The following is an 18,764-nucleotide window of genomic DNA, read 5'->3' on the forward strand; positions in this document are numbered from 1 at the left end:
TACCCACCGTGCTCCTCTTGCCCCGAAGTGCGGCTAAGTCAGCAGTGGAGCCTTACTCTTCTTCTCCCTTCACTTTCGTCCTGGGGACAAAGCTCCCCGAGAGAGATGCTCAGACCATGGCCTCCTGGAACTTGCCATGTAGGCCCAGAGTTGGAGCTAAACCCAGAGGCCTCTCCTGAGGAGGAGGCAAGTAGCCGTCTCTTGGTCTGGCCACCCCTCCAGAGAGCTGTCCTGACACATTCTTAATGCTCACATCCTCCTGCAGGAAAATCCACTTTCAAGACAGGAAGAGACACAGGCCTGAGCCACAGCAGCCTCACGCTCAGCTCTCAGAAGGCCCCAGGAGGACCCAGCTCCAACCGCGGAAACACCAAGCAGCCGTGAGGTTGGATTGCTAGGAGCACAGAGGGAAGCTGTCCACAGGGGAGCCTGAGAAGGGTTCCAGGCCCCCTGGCCCCCCACCAATGAACTAATGGATCCATCTCAACTACTTCAGTTTATTTACTCATCATTAAAGACTCTCCTCAAAAGCTGGAAGAAGAAAATATTTCACGCCAAGCTGGTGGGTGATCCCCGTGTTGGTGTGACGTGCTAGCTCGGAAGTGTTTTCTGCTGCTGTCGTGGTTCGTCCGCTAAACTGCATTGACGCTGTGTCCCAGAACACGGGCATAGGCAAGAACGGGGACCTGCCCTGGCCCCGGCTCAGGAAAGAATGCAGGTATTTCCAAAGAATGACCACAACCTCTTCAGTAGAAGGTAAACAGAATTTGGCGATTATGGGCAGGAAAACCTGGTTCTCCGTTCCAGAGAAGAATCGAACTTTAAAGGACAGAATTAATATAGTTCTCAGTAGAGAACTCAAGGAACCTCCACAGGGAGCTCATTTTCTTGCCACAAGTCTGGATGATGCCTTAAAACTTATTGAGCAACCAGAATTAACAAATAAAGTGGACATGGTTTGGATAGTGGGAGGCAGTTCTGTTTATACGGAAGCCATGAGCAGGCCAGGCCATCTTAGACTATTTGTGACAAGGATCATGCAGGAATTTGAAAGTGACACATTTTTTCCAGAAAGTGATTTGAAAAATACAAACTTCTCCCAGAATATCCAGGTGTTCCTTCTGATGTCCAGGAGGAGAAAGGCATTAAGTACAAATTTGAAGTATATGAAAAGAACAATTAATGTGAAAGTGTTTGCTGATCTATTTCAAGCCTCCTCCTGCCCCCCCAAAATTATGTATTTTTTATTGTAGAGACTTTTGTTGACTTTAGATCTATGGATAATTATTTCTAAGCAAAGTACTTTTATTCCCCATTAATCTTAACTAGACTGTATCAGATACCATTTGTGAAACATTTCTTTGCTGTAACTGCCTGAACGCCCATCAAGAGTCAAGAATAGGTGACCAGCACCTGCCTAGGGTAGAACATCTACCAAGACAGCCCAAAGTGGGAGAGTGCCCTGGTAGCATGAGCTGAAACCAGAGCCTATAGAGCTAGGAGCTAGGCAGATGGGTCCAAAGGTCAGAAATGGATTATAAACAGAAGAGCTAGCATTCAGTTATTAAAATTAGATCAAAAGAGGGACTGTGGATTACTTTATATCACACTTCTTAAAAAAATTCTGTTCACTCAGACCAGGAGTCAACAAGTTGAAAACTCCAGGATATTCCACAGGGATAGTAAAGAGACAGGTACAAGACTACCTTTTCGGTGGTTAAAGGAGAAGGTCTGAGACCTTAAAAAACTTTGTTTCTGATCTTCAGTGAGGTTGCATGGGATGTTACAATGATAGAACAAGAACTGGCCGCTCTTTACAAAAAAGAATAATCTAATATCAAGCATAATGGCTAAAATTAAAACTTCAAAGAGGTAATAAATTGAGAATGAATATTGCTAGAAACCAAAATTAGTAAGTTAGAAACTAAACTTCACAGAATTAAAAAATGAAAATTAAAACATGTTTTACCCACCACGTTAGGGAAGATTTAGACTAAGTACCCAAAAAAAAGAAAAATAGCATTTTCTGCCTTATAAATTGGTACAACCTTTTTAGAGTGTAAGTTAGCAATATCAATTAAAATACAAAATATTCTGGTTTTGGACCCAGAACTTCCACTTCTAAAAATTAATCCTGAACAAAGAAATGAATCCAAGAGTATCTGTTGCAACTTTTCTTTTCAAACCTGGAAACAGCCCAAATGTTGATTAATAAGAAATACCAACCAACATGTCTATAAAATGTAACATGTGCAGCAGCTAAAAAGAATGAAGTACTGACAGAAAAATGCCCAAAACTGCTAAATAAAAGAAGCAAATTGTGTATAATACTTAAAATGTTTAAAAAATGTTCATGTGTGGGAAAAAGCATGCTGCAAACTGTTAAAAAAAAAAAAAAAAAGAAAGAAAAGCCGGAAGAAAAGCTATGTCTGGATCTTAGGGAGCAAAACAAAACAGAACAAAACCAGAGCACCAAAGTGTTAGCAGGTGCTGCCAAAAGAGGGGTCAGAAATAAAGAAGACGGCGTCTCAGGCTACCAAGGAAGTCGATGGTGCACCAGAATTTTCTTTACACAAACGTGATGTATGGCTTTGAGACACAGCACCTGGCAGAGACGAGGGGCACCTCTATTCCCAGTACCAACCCCAGGGAGGGTAGAAAAGGGCACTGGGCCAGGGACCAGAAAGCCATGGAGGCACTGCAGCCCAGCCCTTCCCAAGCTGGGCAACCTTGGATGAGGGGCTTAACCTCTCTGGGTCTCTTGTTTCCTTCTCTGAAAACTGAAGGAGTTGGACTAGATTATCCTAAACATATTTTGTGGTGCCATAAACTCTTTTTCACTTCCATGTCAACATTTTAGACAGAGATAGTCAGTTCTGTCATCTTCTCCAGCGCTGTGACGGTGTCCTTGTAACCTTGGCAAAGGGCCCTGGAAGGTGCGTGGTAATTGTTTCTCTGCCTCGTTGCTATGGAAACTTGCAACTCTTGCATCCCTGGTGCTAGGACAATAGCCTGCCTGGAACTCCTGGGTGGTTTGGGTTTGTTTTGTCCACATGCATTGTAGGCACACTGAAGTGTTCCCAGAGCTGAAGGTGGTGGCTTGCTGATATGAGTCACTGACTCTCCCCCTTTAATTACCAAGTTTCACTAGAAAGCTTGGGATCGCGACAATCGCATTAGCAGCGGTGATGCTGCACCAAGGGGCTCCCACAATCAGCGCACCCCTAGGCCCTGAAAACTGATCCCTGATCTGCCTTCTGCAGGCTTCCCTTGGCTTGCTCTGCGACTTTGGGGTGACCCTTTATTACTTTCCTGCCACCTCTAATGAGACATACACTTCAAAAAGTTGCCCTCAACAAGCACTGAAGGATACAGCAGCCCCTCTGTGTGACTCTCTCTTATCATGAAAACACATCAACTCAGCAGACATGTGTGTCAGAAAGCAGGTCTTCTAGTGCCCAAACAGAAACGTGTAATTGGCAGAAAGGCTGCTGATGGCGGTGCTGTATACTCAAATTCTGTTTTGTCAGAGAGGGAAAACGGGTTAGAAAATCCTCCCCATCTATAGTAACCCTATAAAATGCATCAGATTTGCCCCAAGGTTTGTGCAATGTTACAACTCTCTTTTCAATAGTGGTAGTGAATTTGGAAACCAGAAATGTGATCATTGAGGCATGCCGCCTGGCTCCTGATGAAACAGAGCAAGCAACAGGCTTCCTGGCTTGCCCACATCCAGTCCTGAGACCGCAGCGTTCCCCACTGGCTGAGATTAATGGGGTGACACTGTGGCTGCCAACATTTCTCACTGTCACACTCTGCACCTACAAGCTCTTTCACCCTCCCTCCCCAAACAGGGCAACCTGCCACCGCCTGAATAATTGCCTGCATTTCCACGCATGCTTCACACGCAGAATCAACCCCAACTCTTCTCTCTCTCTCACCTTCCCATACCTGATTGGTCACCAAGTCTTCCTCAAACTCCACCTCTATTTCCTCCACTACTGTGCTAGTTCCCACCCACTGCCTTTCTCACCTCCACTCATCCAGTCATCTCCCAATTGGACTCCTTGCCTTCAGCCTTACCCTCTCCAAGCCATCCTCCACCAGAGTGGTCTTTCTAAACCACAGATCTCATCATGCCACGCTATTTACTGTTCTTCCGTGGCTCTCCAAGGCTTGCACCATCAAGTCGTAATCCATGAGCCAGACATATAAGGCCCTTCCTGCACTGGCCCCACCCACAGGCCACCACTGTGGGAACAGTTCTTCATCTAGCCCAACCCCCCTCCTCTTAAAACCTTCCCTCACCCTCTCTACCCTACCGGATAGAGCAAGTCATAGCCACCTCTGTGCTACCATAGCAACCTGGGCTTCCTCCCCTTAGCTCTCCTAGTTCCACGACATCTGCATGTTTCTTTAGATATCTGTCTCCCCTCCAGACCATGAGCTCTTTGTGGGCAGGGACCCCAACTTAGTCATTCTTGCAAAGAGCGCGGTGCTGGCACACACTTAACAATTTTTCAATGAATGAATGAATGAATACATGAATGAAGAACTTGCCATATGCTACTTGCTTTTCACATGCAAGTATAACTTTTCACATGTAGAATAACTCTTTCCACACCCTAGTTACAGAAAGCAAACAAGCCAAGCTTAAAGAGGAAGAACCTGGGTATTGAGAAGAGAATGTGGAGTGAAGAGGTGAAGAGCTAAGCTGCTTGGGTTCAAATCCTACCTCTACCATTTTCTAGCTGTGTGACTTCAGTCAACTTTCTTCATTTCTCTGAGCATCCGGAGGAAAAGTAAATAATCTGACCTTCCTCATAGGTTGTTGTAAGCATTAAATGTTACATAAAGTACATGTGAAGGGTCTGGTGCAAGGCAAGTGCTCAATCAATGTTAGTTACTATTATTAGGGAGGCACCGGTTTCCCAGGTATTTCTGCCACTTAGAGAACAATGAGCTCTGCCCAAATGGCTGCCGTGTCTTAGATGTTTCTAGAGCCTTCATTTCAGGAAGTTGTTGAGTTAATTCCAGCCTTGCTGATCTGTGAAAAGTGTGGGTCCTCAGGGGCAGAACCCAAGGAAGGGTCTGTGGGAAGATGGCATCTCTGGCATAGGTGTCCACCATTGGAGCTTCATCCCCATCTCCTAATTGGGCCACCTCAGCCCCCAGTCCTGTGCCCACTCCCCTGGCTGGCTGAAATGACAGGGGCTTGGCGCAGGGTAAAGGGGGCTCAGTGGGGACTCTGGGAACCCTGCAGTCAGGAGTTTGTCATGCCTTCAATTTCAGGGGGGTGATGTCCCTTCTCTGCTACGGTCTTAGTCTGTTCAAGCTGCTAGATCAAAATACCTGCGTGGCTTAGAAACAACAGAAAGTTATTTCTGACAGTTATGGAGACAGGAAGTCCAAGATCAAGATGCCAGCCAGCATGGCCGTGTTTTGGTGAGGGCCCTCTTCCTGGTTCATAGCCGGCACCTTCTCTCTGTGTCCACACAAGATGGAAGGGGCTGGGGATCCCTCTGGAGCCTCTTTCGTAAGGGCACTAATCCCATTCCCGAGGGCTCCACCCCATAACCTAATCTCCTCCCAAAGGCCTCACCTACTAATACCATCATCTGGGGGGTTAGGAGTTCAACATATGAATCTGGGGGGGACTCAAACATTCAGGCCATAGCAGCTACCCTGTCCCCGTCGTCTGCACCACCTCTGCACAGAGTGGTCACTCACAAGTGCTGCTGGAGCCTTTTCCACGCTGGGGGAATGGGGTGAGGCAGGCCAGGGGTGTGGGGAAGGGGACAGGGAAGAGTGGCACGGGGAAGGGCCTGGCTTTAGCATTCAGCACGCCGGCCCCGAGGCTCAGCTTCGCCCCAGCCACCCACTGACCTGCACAAATTCCATCTCTCCCAAAGTCCCAGGCTTGTTCATCTGTGAAGTGAAGGGCCCTGGGTTAGATCACCGTCTCCTGCATCCTGTGGCTCAGGGACGTGACCTGGGCTTCAAATGTGTTGCAGGGTGGTGGGGGGACGGGAGAGGGTGCAGTATTGTTTCCCATTTCCTTCCCCCTACCTCCCATGCTGGTGCTTTGGGCTCTGGTGGCTTCCGGAAACACCCATTCTTCTTCAGACAGGAAAAGCCTTTTCTAAATCATTTTTCCTCTCTCTAGGTCCAAGCCAAGAAACCTGGAACAATAAAAAGCCAGCCCAGTCTTCTGTCATGATTGTCTGCAAACCTAATAAAAATGGATACCCTGGGCTCTGGAATGGTGAACACGGGTCTTCCTCATCAGCCCGGAAGGTCCTCAGGCTTCAGTATCCCCTCCAAAGACAAGAAGTCGATGGCCAGTGGGCCCAACCAGGACACCAAGACCCCATGGATGTGGGTGGCCCAGCCTCCTCTGGCTCTCAATTGTCAGCCTCAGAGAAACCAGGCACGTTGTAATGGAAATGGAGGGGACCCAACCTTCCGTACATGTGGGGAGGGGGTGACTGTGTTCTGTGTGCCAGGAGTGCTGGGTCCTGCTGATTTATTTACAGAGACATACCTTCCCTGTTATTAACAATGAAACACTTGGATATCTACAGAGGTCTTGCTCTGTGTCAGGCACTACACTAAGTGCTCTGGCTGCATCAAGTCATAAAGTCATTTGGTTATTCAACCAAAAACTTAGTGAGCGCTCAGCGTGTGCCCGAAGCTGTGCTAGGCACTGGGGCACAATGTGAAGCCATGGTTCCCTCACTCAGGGAGCTAACAGTCTAGGGTTATGGCTCTCAAACTTATGTGTGCATCCAATGAGAATCACCTGGCGTGTAACTCTGGGCCACACCCCCAAACAGGAATCTTCACTTTTCTCAAGCACATTATCTCTAATCCACACTTTGTGAAACACTGGTCTGGTACTATGGGAGAAACCTATTACCATGCTTATGTTACAGATGAGGAAACTGAGGTTCAGAGAGGCTGAGTAACTTGCACTACATCACACAGCTCATAAGGGGCAAACCTGAATAGGGACACTGCTCTATCTGATTTCAGAGACAATGTTCTTAATTACTACTCTACCCTGCCTTCCCAAACCTTACCCAAAGAATTATAGCCTTATCAAATCATTTCACTGCTGTGTAATCCTTATGACTACCTAACCATATGAGGTAGAAAGTGTTACTAACATTCCCATTTTACAAATATAAAAATGGGGCTCAGAGGTAGAGCAACTTGCTCAAGGTCACATGACTAGCAGGTCCCAGAGCCAAGCTTCAAAGTTAGGTCTGTCCCACTGCAAGGCTTATGCTCTTTCCGAGACTAAACTTCTTCTTCTTCTTTTTTTTTTTTAATTGGAGTACAGTTGCTTTACACTGCTGTGTCAGTTTCTGCTGTACAGCAAAGTGAATCAGCCACACATATACATATATTCCCTCTTTTTTGGATTTTCTTCCCATTTAGGTCACCACAGAGCACCAGGTAGAGTGCCCTGTGATATACAGTAGGTTCTCATTAGTTACCTAAATATTTTATACATAGTAGTGTATATATAAGACTCTACTTCTGAAAATTCTTTTGTAAAAATAAGGAGCAATCAAATGCAAAAGCAACAACGAAAACCAGCCATGGACAAAAGGGAAGGACAGAAATGCAGATATTGTTAGCAGGTTAGACTTGGAGGAGAGGAGCTCTTTCTCCCACGGTCTCTGGGGATGTTCACGGGCACAGAACCCCTGAATCACCTGTGCCCCGTGGAGCTCAACCCATGGACTGAGAAATTCCAACCTGCATGCACATGCACAGCCATGAGGATATGCACTTGCCACCATACGTGTGACATGTGCGGCCACATTCGGATATTCATGTGCACACGCTGTATCCATGCCACACTCCTTGAAATCCCAGCCCCTCCGGAACACCCCACGAGAAAGTCACCTTGTGGCAGGTGGCCCTCCACTGGCCCAAACGGCCATCACCACAGGATTAAACAGCCTCTGCTGAAAAGTGTTTTCTAGTCAAAAGAGGTTTTAGCAGCTAGAGTGCATGTATAAAGGTCAGTTCCCCACTCAGGGGACAGCCAAGCCCGGGGAAGGGACAGAAGGCTGGGGAGGGACTGCCTAGGGGATGACATTTGGAATTATGCATTTCCCTAAGCTGCCTGCAGAGCTGCTGTGCTCAAGGGAAGGCCTGGATCCCAGGGGACTTGGTCTTTTTACATTTACATGACAAGCCCCTCTGCACAAAGCAAGCATCAACTAACCTGCAAGGAAGGGGGGATGCACGTCACAGCACCCCAGGAAAGCACAGAGCTAACTCCTCCAAGAGCTAGGACACCTTGGGGAAGGCACCAACTGCTGGGCCCCTCTCCCCAGCCTCTCGGCCAGACAGCCAGTGCGGATTCCCTTCCTTCTTTGACTCACACTGAGCCCTGACATTCCTGAGGAGGCTTACAAGCCCAAAGAGACCTTGCTGCCTAGCTACCCCTGGACCACAGCATATTTGCAAGATGGGGTGCACCGGGAGGAGGCCCGGCACACCCATCTACTTGGTGAACACCAGTTCCACACGACCCTGTCAATCCAGCCAGGACCCTCGGACCACTCAGACTCCCCCTCTCCCACACCCTCAAGCACCTGGTCCTGCTGCTTCCGCCTTTTTATTCTTTCCTCTTCTCTCTGTCCCAACTGACAAAGAGTCCTTGGCCAGACTTTAGTCAGGCTCCTCAGAATCCACTTTCCAATTATACCTGGACTTTCGGGCTCCCGCATTCATCTCTGGATCATCCAGTTTTAGCACGAATCCTGCTAAATCAGTTTAGCCAGGTCCCCCCAACCCCAACCCTCAGGGTCTGATCACGCTCAGTATCTGATTGGTTTCCTCATCCTCCACCATCCCCCAGGTGATGTCTGATCACCTCGACCTGCCTTCAGCAAGAATCCGGGTCAGTTTAGCCAAAATCCCCCCTCTTACCCCTGATGCTTCCTCTCAGTACTTTTCCATCCACTGACCCCACCCTGCTCCTTGGCTATAAATTCCCACTTGTCCTGTTGTATTTGGAATTGAGCCCAGTTCTACAGAGAGGTCTCTTCCCCTACTGCACCAGTCCTGAATAAAATCTGCTTTTTCCACTTTAGCTACTGTCCAGCTCTGTTTTTTGTTTTTCACAACCACACCCACCCCTGCTGCATAGGCCCTGCAGCATCACCTCTTGAATGTCCTGCGCATGAGGACCTCCCAGCGTTCATCATCTCGGAACGTACTTTCTCTAGAGTTGTCCAACACAACTCAAATCCTGGCACCGTGATGTTTTAAGACGTAGCATGACTCCAACTGCCCGCTGGATAAACTGTAAATATTGACTTGGCCGTCAAGGTCCTTCACAACCTAGGACCAGCCAACCTGCCTGACAGTATCTATCGCCCAACCTTTCCAAATACTCTGACCTCTAGACGTGTAAACACATGTGCTCCCCCAAACAGCCCATGGTATCTACTGCAGTAGGTATCCTGAATGTTACTGATTTCTTCTCAGGTCTTCATCCCTCTGTCTTATAACCTCCTAGAGGGCTTGGCACAGAGCAGGCACAGAGTGAAATTTTAGATCAGACAGGTGGGTGAGTAGATGGTGGATGGACAGACAGACGGATGGATGAGGAGTCTTGTATTGGCTTTCGTCATTTTCATCTGATGCCTCCCTGGGAAGCAAGCAGTCTGATCAGACATTTTCAAACAGAAAGGTTGCTTGGCCTCTACTTTTAAACTGATGAATATGAAAGATGAGAATAATAATATCTACACTGTAGAGCTGTTGTGAGGATTAAATGAGAAAACATACAGAAAGTATTTAGCCCTGTGCCCGACACACAGTAGGTGCACAATACACAGCAGCCACTGCTGGAACCAGCTCCTATGTGTAAGTCCCTTTGCCTTCCAATGGGCAGGACGCAGGTGCTCCAGCCTCTCCTAATTCTGGTGGACACAGATCTTTCCCGCAGGCTGGAGTGAAGGTGGAAGGCAGCCACAGAGGAGCTCCCAGCCTACTTTGTGTAATTTTAGGCTCAGGCAAGGCTCCAGACAGTAAGTGATGCAAAGAGCACGCACAGCCACCTGCAGATAATGAGGCCCGGGGGACAGGGCGCTCGGGGTGGCTCTGTCCAATAGGGGCTGCTCCACCTGAAGGCACAGGGCTCTTACCCAGCCTCCGGCGGTGCCCATGGCTCAGGCTTCTGCAAAGTTGCCAGGCATGCCTCCTGTTCCACAAAAAGAAAAACAGAAGAAAAAAAGGAAGGCAGCCTATGACATCCCAGGCTATAGGGAAGCTCCTCTCCCGTACCCATTTGGAAAGGCAGGGGAAGTTGAGACAAAGCTTCTCCATGTAACACAAAGGCCTGCATGTCCAAGCTGGTCCTTTAGCCCCCTGCTACCATGATTCTTAGGTTTCTCACAGGTCTCTCTGCATCCATACACTCCCCACTAGCCCATCTTCCACACAGCACCCAGGGTGAGCAGTATACACATAGATTCCATCCTCACCAGCCTACAATCCATTCAATGGAGGTTCCCTATTGTCTTCCAGAGAAAGTCCAAATTCCTTGGCATGGCGTTCAAGGCCCTTCACAGCCCTTCCAGCGTCTCACCCTGCCCCACATGCTGGGATACACTTACAGGCATCTGCATGTGCTCTTCCCTCTGCCTGAAACACCCCAGAGTTGCTCGGCAAGGCGGTGACGGAGCCAGGACTCCGGGCCTTCTCTTCTGTCTCTCAGTGCCACACTCCTTGGGTGGGAAGGGCTTGGGGATTCCAGAGCAGCCCGGTCCCATGCTGCTGAGATGCCAGGACAGACCTTTCCCATTTCTTACATCCCAAATTCTCTGAATTTGCCCTCGTTACACATCACTGTGTGACTCTGTGAGCACCTAGTCGATGGTTACCCAAATAAAGTCAGCACAGGCTTCAATCTGCATCTCCAAGGGTCTGAATGGCTCAGCTGCAAAAGGGAACACAGGCTGACATTTCCAATTAACCTTGGTCTTACCCTCAGTCACTGTGCACCGCGTGGCACACCCTCATGGGACTGCAGAGGCCAGAGTCCAGGGAGCGAAGGCAGACCCTGGCATCCCAAGCAGCAAGGAAGCACCTCTCCAGCACCCATTTGGGAAGGCACTGAGAGCTAAGACAAAAACAGTTCTATCCAGCACAAAGACTCATGTCCCAGCTAATCCTCCGGTCCCTGCCATTCTGCTCACAGGAACCTCTCTGTAGCCTCAGCTCCCTCTGACATCTGGACCTCCTGGGGCCCCTGGGCTAGGGAGCTCCCCATTTCTCAGAAGGAGGGCCTCTGAAGGCCTCCTGGCCATGTGCTCAATATCACCGCTCCCCTCCATCACTAATGACTCTACACATCCAAACACGTGGCCATGCAACTATATTCTGGACAAAAGGATGTAGGAGGAAGTGGTATGTGTAACTTCCAGGAATTGTCCTTAAAGGAAAAGGATGTGCACTTCTCCTCCTTCCTTCTTCCTGCTGGGTGGAAGGCACATATAATTGCTGGAGCTGGAACAGCCATTTTGGACCATATGTTGGAAGGCTCATATTGAAGATGATAACAAGCTAAAAGGAGCCCAAGCCCCTGACACTGGACTAGCCAGACCAGCCCCAGACTGCTTAACTCCAGGCTTTTTGAATGTAAGAGAGAAACGCACTTCTATCCTGCCTAATCCACCGTTTTACTGAGTTTTCTGTCAACTCATTGCTAAACCTAATTCTAACTGATATGGCAGGTGACCTAAAAAAGGCTTGGTTTATTTTTCGAGGCATTTTTCTCTGCATCAGTGCCAAACACTGCAGATGGGACCACTCTGTCCCACATGCTTGGGCTTCTCTAAGGGGCTGCTTCAATCTGAATGGAATATGTGATCCCAGACCTTAGCCTGAACTTGTCACTGGCAAAGGCTCTCTTGGTCCTTGTGGTTTCTTCTCCACTCTTCTACCTGCCCTGACCTTCCAGTTTGATATCCACTGGCCAGCTTTTCTGGCCTACCTCTATTCTGTTATTCCCAGTTTCTTCTCCATGTTGCATATAGGTAGTGTTTATTTCACATGGTGGTTTCTGAGTGACTAGCTTCTTGGGACAGTTCTGGGTACAAAACTAGTGGCTGGGCTGGGACCCTAAGCATTGCCCCTCCCCTGCCCTCACCCTCTAGGAGAGGCTAGCCAACACAAGTATATCCTTGTGGACTCACCTCCTTCAGTCTACCCTGAAGCATGATGGGGAAACAGAGTCAAGGGCCTGTCCTGGCTGATTTTACCTTCTCAAAAAGCCCAGCTGCCAGTCAGGCCTAATCTGGACACAGGAGTTAGCCGGGGGAGAGGAAGCCTCGCATAACGCTGGGACAGAGGCCACTGAAAAGGCAGGCTTGGCCTCCAAGACAGGACTCTGGTGGCAGCCCCAGAGAGCAAGGAGTCAGCCAGCATTACAGAGTTGCAAACCAAAGCGTCCCCCAGGAAAGACCCAGAAGCAGGGAGTGCTTAGCTCTCAGCCCCTCAGGGGAGTAGACTCAGATGATCCCAGCCCAGGTGGGACCCAGGGTAGAGTGTCTAGATCTCCTTGGGCTCCAGTCTCCTAGATGAGCAGGTTGATGGGCCTATACGCTTGGGACCTCTCAGAGGAGGAGCTCAAGGCAGGCCCTTCTCATGGCTTTCCAATGGGACACGTTGATTTTTGGCACCCTGCCGTTGGGGGACCTTGACCAACCCTTGTGCCATGTGGAGCCCAGAGCTGAGCAATCCCAAGCCCCTCCCCTGTCTCACCCCTACACGGCTCTTCTGAAAGCCCCCCCCTGCTCTTTTCCTCTCCTTGCTTTCCTCTCCCCACCACCTAGCCTCCACTCCTCTATTCACCCATAACTTAGAAATAAGGCGTTTCACAAGCTTCACTAGATCCTCAGATTCCGGGTGCACGGGATACTTCATGACACGAGAGAGAAGGACCGTGGATGTCCTGTGTACTCTGGGAGTCAACGGTCTAGAGCAACGCTGTCCAATAGAACTTCCTGTGGCAGAAATGCTCTATTCCGACACCGTGCAAGATAGCAGCCTCCAGCCACGTGTGGCTTTTGAGCACTTGAAATGCAGCTAGTGCAACTGAGAAGCTGAATTTTTAATTTCACTTAATTTCACTTAATTTAAATTTAAATAGCCACATGTGGCTAGTGGCTGCTATCTTGAACACTGACAATCTGGAGGAGTCAAATAAGCAAATAGTTGTTCAAACATGGAGATAACTGTTATTAATTGCGATAAGCACCATGGAGGGAATGAACAAGCATGTAGTGAGAATGTATGATGGGGGAATTTACCCTTTCCTGGGGGGTAAGGGAACACTTCTCTGAAGGAGTCACATTTTAGTGGGTGACCCAACTGTAGACAGAAAAACAAAACTCCATACAGGAAAAAAAAAAAGCCCCAAAGGAAAGATACCAAAAATATTTTTCAAATGCTTTATAACAAATTCATTTTCTTTACATGAGGAAGAATAAACTTTTTATTTAAAGTGGGTCAGCTCAACACTATATATTCATTCCTCTCTGAGGAAAAGTAAACTAAATAAAGTTGCTGTCTATTTATACGTGGGCCAAACTTGATTTTTTCTTTTCCTTATGCAACAGAGTCTGTCAGAGAACCAAGTGTTCCCTAGCCCATCCCGGGGAAAAGAGGACAAGACGGCTTCAGGACCACTGCCTTCGCCGTACTCCTCATCTTCCATCATCAGAGCCGACAGGGCCTGAGATCATCAGTGAGGCCTTGCCGCACCCACATGCCTCACGCCCGGAAATTTCTAACACTTTTGACCTCTTTAGCTTCCTTAGAATAAAGGTGCAGCGGCCTTGCCTGGGAGGCCATTACAGCTTATCCCCCTTGGCGAGGACAGAGCAGGTTGAAGCTTTGGAAAAGCTGGTGGATATAGTTGCCTGGAGAGCTGCCCAGGTGACTACTCATTTCCTGAACTGGAATAAGAGCCTTTATAAAGGGAAGTGACATGTTACAAATGCATTCACCAAAGAGAAGGGAAAGGAGAAAGCAGCCAGGGGCCCTGGGAGCCTCCTGTCTTCTCCCAGGAGGCAGGAAGTCAAGCCTCTGCCCTCTGGTCAGGGGTTTCTGGGCAGTGAGCTGTGTCATTCTGAGGCACTTGCCTCACTCACCTGCCAGGGCCAAACTGTGGCAAGGAGCCTAGGACCCTGAGAAAGTTAGTCATCCTCCCATTGGCCCCCGTAACTCTTGGTTCAGACATCCACAGTAGCTGTTGTCATGCTGTATTCACGTATGTTCATGCTTCCATCACCTCAGAGAGGCCAGAAGCTTCTAGAGGGCAGGCTCTAATTCATCCATTCCAGCATCCTTGTGCCCAGCCCCGGGCCTGGTGGAGAGTAGGTGTGCATAAATGACTACTGAACCGAGAAAAGCAGCATATGGGCAGCGCGGTGTTCAAATCCCAGCCAGCCTCCGAATGTCTGTGAGGCCAGTTACATAACCTCAAAGAGCCTCGAAGTTTGGATTAAATGTGAGGAAGCATTTTAGGCCCAGCCTGGATCCCAGTAAGGGTTCAATAGGCAGGGGCTTACTGTGGACAGAGCGGGAGGGAGTTGAGACCCCGCTAAGCACAGAGTAATTTGCAGAGACCCCTCGCCCTGGCTTGAAGAACTTGCCTTTGGTCAGTCCAGCTTCCACACGATGCTGCTGGCTTTCCTCAGGGAAGATAAGGGCCTCCTCCTTGATTAAATAACCAAGTACCAGCCTCACCTCATCTCCAGGCCTCTGCCCCCGCACCCAGTCTCTGACGCCTCACCCCCGCCATTCCTGAGCCACTCCAGACTGAGATCAGCTGTTTTCCAGGAGCCATAGCTTCCCATGCAACGGGCAGACATCATGAGCACTCCCAAAGCCCTGGACAGTTCTAGGTACCTGGGTTTACCCCACCCCCGGTCACAGCTCTTCTAGTTCTAGTTTAGTCTGGACCAGCAGTTCTCAAAGTGTCGACTCAGGACCATCAGCATCGGTATCACCTGGGAACCTGCTGGATATGCAAATTCTGGGGCCCGGCCCCACTCGCACCCACTGAATCACAGACTCTGGGGGGTGGGGCTCAGACATCCACATTTTAACAAGCCCTCTAAAGATTCTGATAGATTCTTAAATTTGCGAACCACCCTGAAGTTCTGACTGGTTCCCCTTTCTTTATCGCACCTCTTCCCATCCCCACATTGGCGTCTTCCTCCTGTGCCCCAGCCAGGGTTGGTACTAAGGCCCTGAGCAGACTTTCCTGCCTGCTGCCTGAATCTCAGGGTGGCCCCATCTGTGTATATTTTACCTTCCTGACCCAGAACCCAGAGCCAGCCTCCAGTGGAATCAAGACACTGCTCAGCCAGCACAGCTGCCCCTCTAAAGTCCATCTCCACAGCCCCAGGGCATGGATGGAGCGAGAGCTGCCACCATGCCCTCCCAACCCCACAGACCGGAGGGAATCCACAGAGAAGACAGGAGGGAAAGCTCAGCGATGGGAAATGCCTTTGACATTCATTGTGAGGAGAACTGAGAGAGACCCATCGAAGACCCTAAGCAGAAGGGAGACATGTGGAGAGGACTGAGGGGCACCAAGCTCCCCCCGCAGTCCCCAGGCTTCCCCAGGCACTGCGAACCAGTTGGCCCCTCCTGAGCCCTGCAAAGCAGTCCTCCTTTTAAGTTTAACTTTCTGCTGAGCAGCAATTGCTCACTGCTGGGTGCCAAGGTCACCTGCCACGCCCCTGGTTGCAAGTCGGCAAGTGTGGCCCAGAAATCCACTTAACTCCTAGAAAACGCATGGGCACAGCCCTAAGGGAACACTGGAGAATCTGCAGAACAACACACAGACACTTCCCGGCCCTGCTTTGCCTGATCCTTTTGTAATTATACATTTATTACCTCTCTCCCTCCGCACTGTTGGCCACTGTTCAGCACTTCACAACCACGAATGGGTCTGCCCGTTAAGGGCCAGGGGACGCATCCTCCGGGTCACCACCCCTCCGCTGACGCCGACACTGCTCCCGTCAGCTCAGGTTCATCTCTCTGCCCCAGGGCGGTACCCCAACTGGAAGTCCTACAAACTCACTGTGACAACAATGGCTCTAGAGTAGCTCCCCTTCCTGCCCCACGCCCTGCCTTGGATAACCCCCCAGTCGGCTTGCTCCCCTCTGCCGCAACCCACCCCCAAACGCCATCCCGATGGCCCCCTCAGCCCTGTCTCTTTTCCAAGAGCAGCTGGGTTCTGGAGGAAGCACGATCACTGTGAGGAGAGGGGGCCACAGAGATGTCGGGGTCCATGCTGAGGGAGGGGATCGGTTAGACTCGGGGTGCCTCGGTCTGAAATATCTCTAAATATCTCAGGCAATATCTATAATCTGTGTCTCTAGTGTTTTCCAACATGCCTTCTGAGAAAGACATAATCTGCAGCTGTTAGCAGGTGTTATGTGAAAAAAGGGGTGGGGGGAGACTTCTGTGATGAAATGCATTTGGGACACCCTAGAAGTGAACCAGGCTTTCTTACTACAAGGTGGCATAGAGCCTTGAGTGTGGTTATATATTTAGGTCACTCATAAAGAAAGATTTTCAAATGTATTTAGCCCCAGCATTCTACTGCATGGACCTGGCACGGAACTAGCGCTCCACGGGACACACTTTGGGAAGAGGAGCGCTCTCAGCAGTTGGGCTGTGAGAGTGTGTCTGGTTCCCTCCCGTGGCTTATACAGGTTCATCTCTCCCGCACATACCCTGTACGTGGCAGGTGTTCATGGAGAGGCAAGAGTAGCCAGACTGGAGGCCTGTAGGGCCCTGTTGCTGACAGTGTTCGTCTGAGCCCACCGTCCCCCCAGCAGCGGGGTGAGGGGCCTGGAAGGAGCGAGCAGGGAGTGGGGAGCAACAGGAGCTGGTCCTGAGCAGCCTGGAAGTCAGGAAGCTGTAATCCTTGAACCTACTCTTGCAGGCACCTTCCTAGGCACTTTGAAATCACGGTCCCATTAAATCCTACCAACAACCCAGTGAGGTATGTATCATTATTCCCATTTTACAGATGTGGAAACTGAGACTCAAAGATGCTAAGAAACTAGCAGGATTTAAACTAAGATTCCCAATGATGAGTCCTGAAGGGAGCCCTGGCTGCCCGGGGAAGGGCAAAGGGCAAGGTCAGAGCCCACTGACTGACGACATCCTGTCCACGCCCTGCCCACCGCCACCAATCACACCAGTGAAGATGCCAAGGACCTGCCCTTTCTGGCAGCCTGCAGGCTTCAGGGGCCTCTTTTATCAGCTCTAACTTGTGAGCATTTTCCTTACATGGTGTAAACATTTGCCAGGAACAGGGTTCTTATCTTCCCCAACCCCGGCTTAATCCACGCTCCAGCGCTCAGAAGAGTCAGACCTTGACAGCGTGGCCCCAGGAGTGGGCATGTGTCGGCGTGTGGATACACAGGTCTGGTGAGCATCCCCTGTAACAAAACTCACCTGAGGTCTGGTTTCTCACTTAAACCACCCTGTTTGTTTGGGGGAAATCCAATTATTCTCTGTGAAGTAATTCCCTGCACCCCATCATTTCCAACAGATTTAGTCCCATGCATGGCAAAGATATTCAGGGGCAGCTTCTGCACCTCTGGACGCATTCAAGCAGACCTTTCCCAACCTCCCAGAAACCCATACTCCTACAAGGAAGAGGGGGAGTAGGGGAGAGACATTTTTGGTGCCGGAGGGAGGAGAGGTGCCAGAGTCTCCAGACCCTCTGGAGACTCCAAAGACAAGCAGCTTTTTGCCTCATTTGCCCCATCCGTCCACTAATTTTATTCAGCACCCACTCTGTGCATTGAAAGATTTCAGAAGCTTCCCTGGTCAATAATATATGCCTGTCTCATGGGGTCTTTATTAACAAGTGAATGGAATTTGAGCTAATATTTGTGGGCATCAGCTACAGGACAGTTTTACTTCACTGAATCTTCACTATCGTGCTCTAAGATGGGAACAGTATCCCCATTTTCTAGAGGGGAGACTGAAGCTCAGGGAAGTTAAATTACTTGTAAAAGGTCACATAAGCCCTGCTGATCTGTCGCCAGGAGCCAACCTCCTTCCTCCTTACCATGCTGCCTTCCTAGACTTTTTAAAAGCACCAGACAGCCTCATCTAGGGTAACTCCCATTGTCAGAGTCAAGTTCAGAACAGGTCCTGCCTTAGCACCAGCTAATGATGGTGGCATCTGGGACAGAGTGGAGGCCCTAGCCAGCTGTCAGGAGGCCAGGGTTCCCTGGAGTACGGGTACAGGTTTGGCTGCCCCACAGGTGAGCCTGGAGCTGGGAGCGACTGGATTGGGAAACCCATGGTCCTGACTGTAATCTGCTGCTAAGCATTGAACAATCACAGGGAAGGGAAAGACTTCCCTCCCTCCCCTATCTGAAACACAATCGTCCTCCCTCCCATGACTCTTTCCTTTTCACAAGGCTTATCACTGCTTCATTACATATCTATATGTCTACTTATTTAGAGTCCTTGACCATCAGGGAAACAACAATTTAATTGTCACTCCAGTTCACACAGTATCTACAGGACTAGCACAAGCCTGGCACACAGAAAGCTCTCAATAACTATTTGCTGAATTAATAAATAAACAGAAACCCAAGGTGGTCCAAGAAGATGCAAGATGGCACTTGACTACCTAAGCAAGGCACATCTCTGCCTTGGATGAATTCAGGGCACTAAGGGAACTT

At 49.5% G+C, this 18,764-nt stretch overlaps 1 protein-coding gene and 1 pseudogene across 4 annotated transcripts in view; one reads left to right on the forward strand and one right to left on the reverse strand.

Moving 5' to 3' along the window:
- The window catches only part of GALNT18 (polypeptide N-acetylgalactosaminyltransferase 18), a 339,036-nt gene that overhangs the window by 262,160 nt on the left and 58,112 nt on the right, over positions 1-18,764 (reverse strand). The window lies entirely within an intron of this gene.
- On the forward strand, positions 31-17,708 carry LOC309636488 (dihydrofolate reductase pseudogene; annotated as a pseudogene). Its single transcript has one exon. The product of its transcript is annotated as a dihydrofolate reductase pseudogene (transcript).

Source organism: Balaenoptera physalus, assembly GCF_965194825.1.
Source record: "Balaenoptera physalus genome assembly, chromosome: 10".
NCBI classification, from domain to species: Eukaryota; Metazoa; Chordata; class Mammalia; order Artiodactyla; family Balaenopteridae; genus Balaenoptera; species Balaenoptera physalus.